The sequence below is a fragment of the Erinaceus europaeus genome, chromosome 15, assembly GCF_950295315.1.
Source record: "Erinaceus europaeus chromosome 15, mEriEur2.1, whole genome shotgun sequence".
Lineage (NCBI taxonomy): Eukaryota > Metazoa > Chordata > Mammalia > Eulipotyphla > Erinaceidae > Erinaceus > Erinaceus europaeus.
The window spans coordinates 67,443,880-67,457,712 of NC_080176.1; the positions used below are offsets into that span (position 1 = coordinate 67,443,880).

The 13,833-nt window shown below is 36.2% G+C and overlaps 1 protein-coding gene across 1 annotated transcript in view; it reads left to right on the forward strand.

Annotated features, from left to right (window-relative positions):
* DCC (DCC netrin 1 receptor) overlaps positions 1–13,833 on the forward strand; it is a 1,300,159-nt gene that overhangs the window by 292,899 nt on the left and 993,427 nt on the right. The window lies entirely within an intron of this gene.

The window sequence follows — 13,833 nt, forward strand, 5'->3', positions numbered from 1 at the left end:
CCACGTGCGCTCAACCTGCTATGCTATAGCTCGACTCCCTTTTATACATATCTTAATGTTTGCTTCTGGGGTGACGGGTTTCAATTAAAATTTTTTCTCCTTTTTTTAAATATTAGAATTATTCTTTATACCAAACCTGAATTTAATTGAATTTATAACAAAGGTTTTCTGTCCCCTAGATTCTAATGTTTCCTCTCTCAGGTAAAGTATGTGTGTGGGGGTGTATGTGTGGGGGACTTCCTTTTTTGACTAGTATGTACAAATTGAAGAACTCTCATTTTCTGTCCTATTCTTAACTTAAATGTTCTGTCCTATTCTTAACTTAAATGTTCTGATCAATAAATACACAGAGACATGAAACTTACATTGATTTTATCATTTATTTTGAAAGACAAATACTAATTTCAGAATTTAAAGCAAAAATTTCAAGGAAATGTGACTTTCACCAAAACTGTTGTTTCTCTCTTTTGGTTCTTAGAATCTAAGTGTTGATGAGATGATGACTTGCTGAAGACTAGTTAATATTATTCTGAATCAAACTGCATTGCTCACCTCCAGGACTGTTGTCTCTGTGAAAGAAGTTTATAGAACATGACTTGTGGCTGTCAACACTATTTTCTCACTTACAGTGTTGATATTAATTACTTATGTATATACATACATATATTTTTTAACTTTGGTTAATATATTTAGGCACTGCTGGAATCCAAGTGCTAAAATCCAGCAAACAGACTTTATCAATTTTACTCTAACCAGGATTGTCCTGTAGAAATGGATAGTGCCCACAGGGTACTGTGAGATGCTTAATACACATAGTTGAAATAACAACACTGTTGATGAACTTGAGTTTGAAAAGGAGATCAAGCCTTTGTTTCTGAAGACTGCCAAAGGAGGATATCTGTGGCAGAGTCTGGGTTTCAAGAGCGCTCATTAGATGAAAATTAAATGAGGAAATGCTTTCTTTCTTTCCTCTTGTCTTCCCCATACTGTGCCTCATTCCTTTCTAACTAAGTCTTTCAGTATCACTCTGATGTGTTTTCTATGCTTCAGGGCTTGACCACTGGCAGAGCAGTTGAACACTGCAAAGGGGAGATCATGTTTGCATGAAGGAAATCATACTGAGGGTTGGAATAACTTGGAGGATGAGAGGACACTTAGCTTTTGCACACAAACTTCTGTTTATTAGGTCTCTAGGCACTTCTTGGCAGTTTATTCCCATCTGGACACAATTTAAAGTGTGAACTTGGATGTTTACAGATCTCTTTGCTTTTAACCAGGGTTGTCTCAGAGCAGATAATTATGATACCTGAGGCTTTCTTACACTTTTCTTCTGAAGAGATACTCATATTTCACATTATGTCCCCAGAACTACTTGGCATTGCTATCAAAGTGAAAAAAGTTTCTCCAGAACAATATGAAACTTGCTCATTTCAAACTTAGAGTTAAGCACGCTTTGTTTACTATTGATTTGCTTTTCAAATGTTATTCCTTCTGGTTAACAATAATTTTATTTGTATCCTATAAACTCACTCATGGGAAAAAGCAAAAGTAGATTATTAATCAAATAAAAGAGATCATTTTAATTACATACAGAATATAAAGTTTAGCTTCAAATCATGCAACCTGTACGTAAGGGTTGAGAAAACATTTTGAAAGTTAGTTTTCACCACCATGTTGAGTTATCCCTTAGTTTTCTCACTACAAAGAACAAAATTTCCTATGGGAAAATACAAGCCCCTGATGACAGTTAATTTGAACATAGACGCTTAAAAGGTGAAATAATAGGAAATTCTCTAGAACTATAAAATGATTCCAACCCCTTATGTAAATCAAGATAATTGGGAGTGTCTGTTAAGACAGACTTCTAGGCCTCAAATTTCCATTCTTTAATAGGAGTGGGTATGTATTCAAAATTTCCATTTCTGACAAAATCCTAGGTGGTTCATATCTTGCTGAATAAGGACACAACTATGAGAACCACTGTTATCTGTTAGTGACATAGCCCTAAGACCAACACATGCTGTAGTCCATTCAGAATCTTTTCTTTCTTTCCATCTCTCCACCCCTTACTACACAGTTTCTCCAATGCCATATCCATAATTTTTTATGACAATAATACTCTGATTAGAGTAGTGATATTTATTCATGATAGAGCTCACATCCATCTGTCCAGTGTCTTCAGTGAAAATTACATGTTTTACAATGACAAAGGACATGTAAAGAAGCATTCACAATATAATGGAGTAGGCCTGGTTTCATTTAAAGTTTGTTTCCACATCTCTAATTTTCAAACCCAACGTCCACTAACTACAGCCTTTTGACTGATCATTTGTTTTTGTAAGTAAAGTTGTACTGGCATACAACTACACTCCTACATTTATTGTCTGGGGTTTCAATGGCAACATTGAGTAACTGGAACTCAAAAAAATGAAAATTATCTAAGATGTTATGAATTTGGGGATGAGGAAGAAATAGTAAATGACAATAGACTATTTCTGTCACACATTGTCTTAAGTACCAAGAAAGGGGACATCAAATATGATGGAATAATCAGTTGAGTATCTTTTCCATTAAAATCACATCACTTTTTTCATAATGAAAAGAACAAGATGTGAATAATGAAAACAGATGCATTCTCTTCAAAGATGTACAGCTGAGAGTTTGGCATTTGCATTATCAGGAGATCTTGCTAATTGTTTTGTTTCTGAGGGGTGGGGGGGGGGGAGGCACAGGATTATAATTGCCCATTTCTTGCTTTCTTTGTTTTGTTCTTCCAACAAACAACAGACAACCATGTTTTCTTACGTGGTTTAATCTCATTACACAGTTTCTCTGTGACTAAAGCCTTAAGCTAACAGTTCATAACAGGATTACATAGATTGGCTTATATTCCACAATTTTCAAAACAAGGTTATTCAAGGATACTTCCTTAACAGTATTCTTTCCCTCTAAATTATGTTTTTCTTTCTATATTGCAGTTTCTCTTTTCTGATTTGCCCTTCATTTTTCTTGCCTTTGGCACAAATTTTCAGTTGGAAAGATTTTCTACAGTACTTTTCTAAAGACAGTGTTCTTCCCATCTCCCCACCCGCTTAAGGACTATTTCATAGCTTATCTTAATGCCAGCAAAGGTTTCAGCATTAATCAGCAATACACATGTGTATGTTGAATACACAGAAAAAGAAGTTTATGACAAGAAAGCCAAACAAAGTTCATTTTGAATCTGCAGCTATTTGCAGAAATAGTAGGTTATAGAATAATATTGGCATCACCTCTTCATCCATAGATGGGATTCAACTTCAAGGGCAAATAATAATTTCTTATGTAGTGAAAGGAACTTAGCATATATTCCGACAATAAATCACATAGATGAGATCCTTCAATAAAGCATTTTCCCCCAAAAGGCATTCCATTTACCAAGTGCATCCTCGTAAATTGAAACAAATACTAAATTAATCATGGACTTGCATTCTGCAATAAAAAAAAAACACATATGTAAACTTAAGTTAAAAATCCCAATATAAATTAATTCTTCTCTCCTGCTTTTGCTTTCACCTTCTATGAGAATATAAGTAATACTGCATCTTTGTTTCATAGTCAGTCTAGTCTGGTTTCATAGTTTAGAGAGGAAATATTCATGTTATTCAGTAAATAAGTAGAGATTAAACCATTTTTATAATGACTGTTGTGCAGATTTAGTTGTTAATTTTTCTATAAGTGGGATTTATTCTTTTATATTCTCTGATGTATTAATGTATTCCTTTTTTTCTTTCTTTCTTTCTTCCTTTTTTTTTTTTTTTTTTGCTAAAGTACCCTTGTCAGTGATTTCAGGATAAGAAGTTAGTGGTTTTAGTAATTTTACAGCCAAATTTGTTGCTTTGATGATTAAAGTATATTTTATAGTTACCTAAGAATAGGATGTTAAAACTATAAGTAGTATTAGTATTATGAATGATATTGTAGGAATACAGATTCCAATAAATCAATGAACTTGTGCTGTGCAGTGTACAGGTGGGTATAGGTATATTATTTTCTTAATATCTCTCCATAGATAGGATACTCAGTGGCTTAACGTGGCATCTAGGCATATAAAGAGATACTTGCTTACAAAATGTCAATTGGTCAGTGTAAAGTAATATGTGGTGGGCATTATAGTGGTATACTGGGTTTAATGTACATGTCACCATGTGCAAGGATCCAGCTTTGAGCCCCAAATCCCCACCTGCAGGGGGCATGTTTCACAAGTAGTGAAATGGATCTGGAGGTCTCTCTCTCTCCCACCCACTCCTCTCAGTTTATCTCTGTACTATCAAATAAAATGGAAAGAAGAAAAAAAAAAAGTCACTGTATTCACTATGCAGGCACCAAGCCTCAGCAATAACTCTGGTGACGTGTCTGGTGACAAACAAATAAATAAGCAAACAAAGTGATATGTGAGTTCAGAGAAGGGAAAACTTTAAGATATGATTTCATTTTGATGATATAAAACTTAAGAGATTTCTAAATTATATACCCATAAATCACTGAGTACTCTATATGGTGTTATTGCATTCTCTATCATTCCTTCTGTTATAGTGGAATACATGTGCTGATACTAATCAAGGTCAATCTTCAGGTGGAAACTATACTCTGAACTCTCCCTTTCCCCCCAAACACTTAACTCCTTTCATTCCTTCTTCCCATTCTTATTTCATTAATTTATCTCACTACCTCTACTCTGTCAATATGCTAATATGTTTCATTGTCTTCTATCAAAAGATAAATAAACCTCTAGATTCTACACTCTGTGGCAAACATTGCTGTAATACCTGCTTCTATTCACAGCAAAACTTCTTGGAAGAGCTGTTTTCCTGTCATCTCTAGCTTTTCATTTTACATCTATTCTTGCCACCCCTCCTCCTGTCATGGTTTGAACTCTCGATGGGCTCTGTCTTCTAATCATCATCAATTAACCTCTACATTCCATGTCTGAGTGCCTGTTCTCATTCCATTTTCAGTCTATATTCCAACATCTTTCAAAGAAGGTGAGCACATTCTCCTTGGAAATTTTTCTTTACTACTTCCATCTTCTCATTTCTTCAGCAGCTGTTTCTATTCTGTCTTTATACTGGGGTCTTTCCATATATATATATTTGTAATAAGAGTTTGTTCTGGTCACCCACTCACCCCCCACCCCCCACCCCAGTTCATGTAGTCTTTCAGTGTGATCTCAGTCAGTATCATGGTAGGAAGTGTCATTTACAAGTAGTCTGTAGTTTAAATGTTGCTCTCCAACTCTGTATTTCCCCTCTTATTCAGCTATTTAGTTAACATCTTTAACAGGAAGCCTAATAAACTTCCCCAACTGTTTATACCACAATATATTTTTGTTTTGTTTTGTTTTGTTTTTGCTGTGCAAGGGACACTCCCAGGCATAAATGCACTGATCTTAGGACAACTTCTTCCAGCTTTTTGTTTCAGAAAGAGTGAGAGACAGAGGCACCATTTTCTGAGAATCTAGAGAAGTATCTGGAAGGAAGACCATGGATAGGTAATAACAGGGGTCATTAGGTATATGTTATATGCCAAGGGTCTGGAGATATCTGAGACTTTACCACTGCTTCCCTGATTCACTGCCTTTTAGTTTGTTTTTGCCAGAGCATTGCTCAACTCTGCCTTATAGTGGATTGAACCTGAGACTGGGGAGCCTCAGGTGTGACAGTCCTTTGCATAGAATAATAAACTATTTCTTAATTCCAGCCACTAGACTTCCAAATGACTGGTAAATTGAAGAATTTACTCATTTTACTTGAGTCTTAGATTACTCAAATGTTAAAATGATCAGATCAGGATACCGAGTGTTACATATAAATACAGGAAGTTACTAAAATTATTTTGTTGTATGAAGTCAATATTTGCTTGAGATTTCTGAATTTATGCAAAGAATCACCTTTTTCTTTCTGTAATGACAAGAGCTCATTACACCAGCTGCTTCTAGAGGAACTTTGAAGAAAAGCATTTCTTGCGTGGTAGTGAATACATATACTTTTCCAGCCTTTGAGTCAGAGTTAGGGATTGTAATTTAGCAACATTTTGTTACCACTCCACAGAGTCTACTAGTTCTCTGTGGGCTAAGTATCATCAGGGACATAAGTGTCCTGGTTTTCTCCATATTCCAGCAACATCTTAATGCACCGTACATTCATAGGGTTCTCAGAACTTCTTTTCTCTCAGAAAGTTTTCTCTCAGAAACTTTCATTTTCTATATAATTTGACGGCTCTTCTTTACAAGATATTTGATGTGCTTATATAACTTTCTGAGGAAAAGAAAAAGTATTTGTCTTTGACCTTTTCAATTCTCACTCTCTATCTCCACATTTGAGATTGTATCAATTGTGGGAAAGGCTTACCTCTTTCCTTTCCCTAAATTAGAGCATTTCAATTAAAGTGACCTTGAAAGGTTCTTTTCTTTTTCTAAAGTGCAAAATCCTCAGACATCTTTGCACTTAAAAAAATTTTAACCTACTTAGAAACTTGATTTCACTATTAAATTCCAAGCACAATTATGATCATAATTAAGAAAATATTATGCAAACTAGATGTTCACAAGAAAACCCACCCATACCTCTTTCACAGTAAACAAAGTATTCTTTGAAGTATGCCACTGCCTGACTGCCCATATTTGGATATACAGTTTTTGCTTTTCCTTAAACTAGAAAGTTGGCTGGAAAATATGTGCCTGCTAGAAGCTTGCCTGAATGAGCATCTATCCACTTGTAGTCATTTAGTACCATTGGTTTCTTTAATAAGGTGCGCTTGTAGGCCTGTTACAGCTGGAACATGTGTCTTGATTTCAAATGCTAACCTCCTCTGCCTTCTTCCCTTCCCACATTTATCAAAAGGGTGTTTCAGAGATCTGGGAGAACAGACATCCACAGGGGAAGAAAGTCCTAGCATTTATATGAACAAAATGAAGACCAACATAACCCTATTATTAATGGAATCAGGTCTTTCTCTGAAGGAGCTGGCCTGAGTTACAGCATCATTGTCTCAGAGGCACTGTTTCTCCATAGCATTAGACCTCTGAAGATGCAGGTATTTGGTGACATTCACGTAAGATCTATATCTGTGAAAATGGAACAGGGTGGTGGTCATATATCATGTACTGGGTAGAGATGCTTTCCCCTCTATGAAGTCACTCTCAATTGTGTCACTGAACAAGTAGATTTCATTGGTATGTCCACGGTGATGGAGATCTTGAGAAAGTTTGTCTGCCCAATTTCAAATAATCCTATCCTTTCCTGATCTGGAAGTAACCTATGTAAGTCAGACTTTGCAAGAGTCTCATAGGAGAATTAGAGAGATAGATTGGTAAAGAGGTAGAACTGACTTGTGCCTTACCATGTCTAGGCCTAGATCTGGCCCTAGAACTGTATAAAAGATGCTATTGCTCTGGTTCTGTTTTCTGTCTTTGTATCTATCTGAATGGTACAAAATGACCTTAGCATAGTGAAGTATCACATGTTTGAGACCCCAACTATACAAGGAAAAAAATTAATCCACAGGTGAAACATATATAATCAATTTGCCCATCAGTATATTAGCCTTAGTATTTTCTTCTAGTATTTTTCTTAGCATAATGTACTTCAAATAAGTTATACAGCCTTTGTGAAGAGTGAAATACATAATATATACTGGAATTTTTTGGTTTTGTAAATATATTTCTGAAACTGCTGTTGATCTTTATTGTCATGGATGTTATTATTAGTGTTAATTTTAGTTGAGAAATCTATTATTAAGTCATATGGAAATGTGAACATACTGGCTATATTTACTATAACATTATCTTCAGTTATTTGAAAGGGGAGAGATCACTAGTGGTGTGAAAGAGAAAAGTAGGGGCCAGGCAGTGGTGCACTGGGTTAAACACTCACATTATAGTGCACAAGGGCCCAGGTTCAACCCCCTGGCCTCCACCTGCAGAGGGGAAAGCTTCACAAGTGGTAAAGCAGGGCTGCTGGTGTGTTTCTGTCTCTATCCCTATCTCCTCCTCCTCTCTTAATTTCCATCTCTTATCTAATAATAAATAAGATAAAAATATAAAAAAGAAAAATGTATATGAAACATTTATTATTTAATAACTAGGAGAACATATAGGAATGGAATCTGTACAGCAATCAAAACAACATTCCTATCCAAATATACTCTTAGAACCTAATAAGTTATAACTATCCGGAGGTATAAGGAGTGCTTGGGCAGTCCCAGTGCATAATGCTTCAAAAGGCTCATCTATTGAGACTGGGAAAAGCTAGGTGTTCCAGGGACCAGCTTCTTTAGTGCTTCGTTAATATAGGCATGGCACTATAAGACGCAAGTATCTTAATTCTTTGCTTATATTCCACCTGCATTTAAACATCTTAGGCAATGAATTTATTTTATTGAACCTCAGCTTGTAAATTGGAATAATGGCAGTGTCAACATGAAATTGAATTAAGATAATATATATAATGCTATGAGGAGTAGTTCTTGCCACATGACAAGGCACCTCGTGGATACCAGAATGCCAGAAAATAAATGAAATGACTTGCAGGTTTTTGTAGGTAACAAACACTAAAGTTTATTGGCTTCTATCTAGATAGAGCTTTCCTTGCTTAATTAGTAAAGTATCTCTGGGATGAGATAGTGAGAAACTAATACTTACACCAGAATTAGCCTCCAGTGCAGGTGATTTCTGTCATGTACAAGGCAAATCATTTGCAAATGACTTTAAAAGGTCAGTCAGTATTCCAGGTGACCTTTCAGAGATAGTCTCTTATGAATGTTCTAAACTATAAGTAGGCTTCTTAGCTTAATCACCGTCTCCTGACCTAGAGATAAAGCAGGGTGGGGCAGAGATAATCCAGTGGTTATGCAAAGAGACTCTCATAGCCCCACCACTAGGCCATCGAGATATAGATCTTCTTCTGAGTTTCCTGGTTACTTCTCTGTCTCCTGGTGTCAGCACAGGGCCTCCCTGCCATTGCTCCTGATTCTGAGGGCAGTAGCAATGGGGACTCACAGTTGCATTTGGTGAGTCTCAGGGGGGATCCCTTCAGCAGTCTTTTTGTTAATGAAACAGACTGGAGGTGGTGTCTCAACTGGTAAATGGCCGGACTGTTACCAGCCACCCAATCTCTCCCTAGGCTCCTCTCTGTCCAGGAGCCACACGTGTTTGCACTCACCGGTGACTTGGTGGGTTCCTGAAGTCGCTCCAGTCCGGCCTTGTTGTGGCCCAGGTAGTCTCCTCTCTTATGAATGTTCTAGAAACTCAATAGTAGAACTATCTGAAATCTAGTATAGATTTGGGTTCCATGCTTTTAGTGTATTTTCTCTAGCTGTTCAATTCCCTTTTCTCTCTGATAGTTGGTAGTGAACTCAAGATCTCATACATGTGTCCTACCCTGGTCCATTTGTTAATGGACATCCATGAATGTATAATGTAGATGAAGAGACAGGAAGCACAAAAAGCACTGCTCTCCCTTCCATGGAGTTCTGACTCATTTTCTTTTTGTTGCTTTCCGGTACTGCTAGGAATGGCCCTCAGGGTCTCACATATGTGAGGACAGTCTTTGAGTGACTTCGCTAGCCCTTCTCCCTGTTTCTTTTTTTTTTTCTGAAACTCCCTATACCTACAAAGGAGGACCCTCACATCAGTATTTACCTTCTTCTAACTATATTTTAATTACCACTTGTTCCAAGTACTTCTCCTAGCATCTGCTTCTTAGGCATCTTAGGCCATAAACCATTAGCATCTAACTGATCACCTTTTTAACTTTTCTACATAAATTTGGGCACAAGAAAAGGAGATAGAACATTTTATTTAATAAAACGCTTTACAAATAAATGCATTTGGAAAACTATTCCTTGTCATTTATTGTTGCTAATGACTAGTTGTTCTTTAATATATGTTGAAACTAAATGTTGCTCATGCCGAGATGATAGCCATAGGGTTTACTAATAAACACAGAGAAAAAGAAGACAAGAATATATAAAGGCTTAGGAGAAAGTGCAGGAGTACATGGAAATAAAATTGGCTTTTGAACAAGAGTTTTCAAAAATAAGTTGTCCTAGAAAAAGACATCACCTTGCACAGCCAGTGGGACCTTTTTTTTTTTTTTTTTTTTTTGGCTTTCAGACAATATTTACTCTAGCAAGGTATTGTTGATTTCTTTCCTGGCTTTTTTACTAAATAAATCTAAGGGGGAAAATGCTAAAATTATAAATAGTTCATCCCTTTTGATTATCTCATAGTTTTGGTGTCTGATAGAATTCCTCAGAACAGTAAACCTTTCAAGGAATTGGTATACCAGACTTGTCTGTGCTATGACTTCTAGTCTGAGGCCAGACTAATTTTGTCACCACTGGTCTGAAAGAGAAGTATGCTGGATGACTTGTTTTTCAGCTCAATGCAAAATAATTTATTCTCTGAATGTGCTGATCTTCTCACCTCAATTGGAAAAATGCCTGATGATATTGATCAGACCAATAAAGGACTCAGTGAGGTCAAGTGCATCTTAGATGCTTCTTATATTGTCCTCAATCATCCCTTCTTGGAAAGATGAGTCTTGTGACAATCGCATTAAGATTGAATAAACAGACATCATGTCATCATCTTTGCTCCTAAGGATCCATTTGCTCCAGTGCAAGGGCTTTGCATATCTAATTTTCTTTGAAAGACTCACTCTCCTGCCAACTCCTTTAGTAACTCCCAATCATCTTGCTGTGTCCACATCGGCATTATTCCTTCAGAGAAGTCTCACAAATTTCCAGGTTCTCCTGCTAGCTATGAACACACATTGACATAGAGCTGTTTTCCTCTGTGGGAACAAATTACTTACTTTGTAAGTATAAATTCATCAGAGGATATTCTAATTTGTTTCTGCTTCCCCAACTACATCATAAGCTTAAAACAAGATAGAAGCTGTATCAGTTTTTGCTCATTCGCTATTGTCCCAAGAGCTAGCACAATGCTTGGCATATTGTTATTGTAAACCATTGACAAATGTGCTAAATGAATGAATCTCACATTCTACAAATGCTCAGTCTTACCAGCTTCTTAATTGATGGTTACTTTGCACAGAGGTGAAATAAGCAGCCAAAGTGAAGCTGGGCCCAGTGGGAGAAGGGTCAATCTGAAAGTTTCTCAGTTTTGCTGTTTAGGGAACATCTTGCCATCCAGTGTTTCAAAAATGACATTCTTGTTCCACTGGGTTACCTTTCCTGGAGTAACTTCCAATGAACTTAATATAAATTGAAAGTGACTTACTTACTATCATTTTACTATTGGTTGTTTCCTTCTTCCGTTATTCTTCTTTTTAATTTTTTTTAATATTTATTTATTCCCTTTTATGTTGTCCTTGTTGTAGTTATTATTGTTGTTGTTGTTTCATTATTGGGTAGGACAGAGAGAAGTGGAAACAGGAGAAGGCAGAGAGGGGGAGAGAAAGATAGACACCTGCAGACCTGCTTCACCACCTGTGAAGCAAATTCTCTGCATGTGGGGAGCCTGGGGCTCGAACCGGGATCCTTAAGCCAGTCTGTGTGCTTTGCGCCGCATGCGCTTAACCGGCTGCGCTACTGCCTGACTCCCTTCTGTTACTCTTCTTAATGCACATATCCTGCCTTCATAGCATATATTTCTGCATCATGATTATGAGCATACCTGTGCTTATACACTCCCATTTATTTCTTCTCTCCTACTAATGGTGCTTATGTTTTTTGTTTTGTTTTGTTTTGTTGTTTGTATTTTTCTTTTTATAGATTCTCCAGTAATCATTACTATGCTGTCTTTATTTTAAAAGCATTTGATTGACCACTTCGTACATCCCTGTTCATCTAATAGTCTCTGTAGCCCTTTTCATTTCTAAAATTCAACTAGATATGAACTTCAGTATCACATTCAAAAACTGGAGAGTTTCTGATTTCTGGGTTTTCTTTCTTTTTTTTTTTTCTTTCTTTTTTTTTTCCTGATAGGGCCATTTGTCAAGGATAATCATAATATTCCAAAAAGTTGGAAATGAGTGATTTTTTTTCTGCCAATAATAATAAGTAAATGAGTGAGCACTAACGACTTTAGAACTTAAAATTCAATTATGGAAAAAAATCCTTATGTATTAGTTTATGTAAGTACATATTTGGGGGGTTATTGCATATGAAGAGTATCAGCAGGATTCATTTATTTTTCATATTCTCAGTATAGAAGTGTCTTTATTCCATTGCTCTGAAGGAATAGCCCATACTAGGGGGGAAAGGGCTGTTTGTGGAAAATAGGCTGACATCTACAATATTCCTATTTTGCTCTGAGAAACTGAGTGCCATTGGTAGGAAAGTCTAGGCTGAGAATAAGGAATTGTCATCTTGACTTTGCCACTAATTAGTTGTACACCTTTGGTCAAGTCAATTCACCTTTGTGCACTTTAATTTGCACATCTGCAAAATGATGGGAGTAAATTAAATTAATTCCAAGACCTCTGAAGTGCTAAACATCTAAGAAAATTGATGAACTTGTGATCTTTGAGCAATTTAATGAATCTCGATTCATTTGCAACAATCTTTGGTGGTTTCACTGTCAAATTATAGTTCTTAAAGAACAGGAAAAAGAATCTATCTTTAGAAATCTCCTGCCCCAAGTTCAGATCTTTTCTCACATAAATGGACTAACCCCTGCCTCTCCTCTCACCACACTAACTCATAGAAATAGTGTTGGAAGACATAATACGATATCAAATCCATTAGGCAATATCAATCTGGGAGCTGAATGGAGAGAAGAGATTTAGCACTAGCTCCCCACTTTCAAAACGAACTGTCTATGAAAAGATAGACTTAACCACACAGAGAACATGAAATCAACCTTCCCTGGGTAACTGGTTGGAACTAAAACCTTTTGCCAGACTCAACATCCATGGAGATGAAACTACAATATATGGGGGGGATTCATTTGTTTGGAAGATTCACTCATTCTCCCCAGCATTAAACATCTCATTAAGTGTCCTCCTTAATTTTAGTGATGTCCAGAAGCTTTCAGAGATAATCTGAGCAGTCAGTGAACTGATGTGTCTGCCAGGGCATGAATAGCATAGATTGTTCCGTGTTTGCCCTGGGTCTATCAGCAGCAATAAATTGTAATCGGTTAGGCACTTTTCAAGCATGCTACTGTTTGCCAAACACTATTTTTGGCAGGCATCTGTAACAAAGCCTAATGCATTATGCATATTATTTCCACAGTATTTCATTGTATTAGCACATGTAGTATTTGTATGGAATTTTTGTAAATTCATTACCTAAGTATTATCATATTAATGACCCTAGTTAAAAAACTATTAGAAAAACATTAATATTCATTGAGTATACAGCATATTGTGGGGAGATGGGGATAACCTACTATCATTTGAGTTTCTTAAAGTATTAGCATGTGATAGGAAATATAGCTTATAAAAGTAAACAGAAAACATGGGGACAAACCTGAACTATTTTGATGGCTTCCTGAAGAGTGAATGTTACATTTTTAGATTTGTAATTACAATGATTGTTATATATTAGATTATCAGGGGTGGTATTTATTTAACAGCATAATTCAGTGGTAGAAACCTGAAAATACATTTCATTGCTCTTCATTTTATTTCTGTGACATCTAGATATGCTAAATGATACTTTCTCACTTCTCCTCTCCATCTAGTCTTCCCTGAAATGAAGAAGACTTTAGGCCTTTCAAGCTAGTTTACCTTTTGTTGTTGTTGTTTGTATTAATGGAAAAAAGATGCACCATGGAGAAATTATCTTCCCTGCCTGGAAACTACTCCAGTAATTCAATTCTCT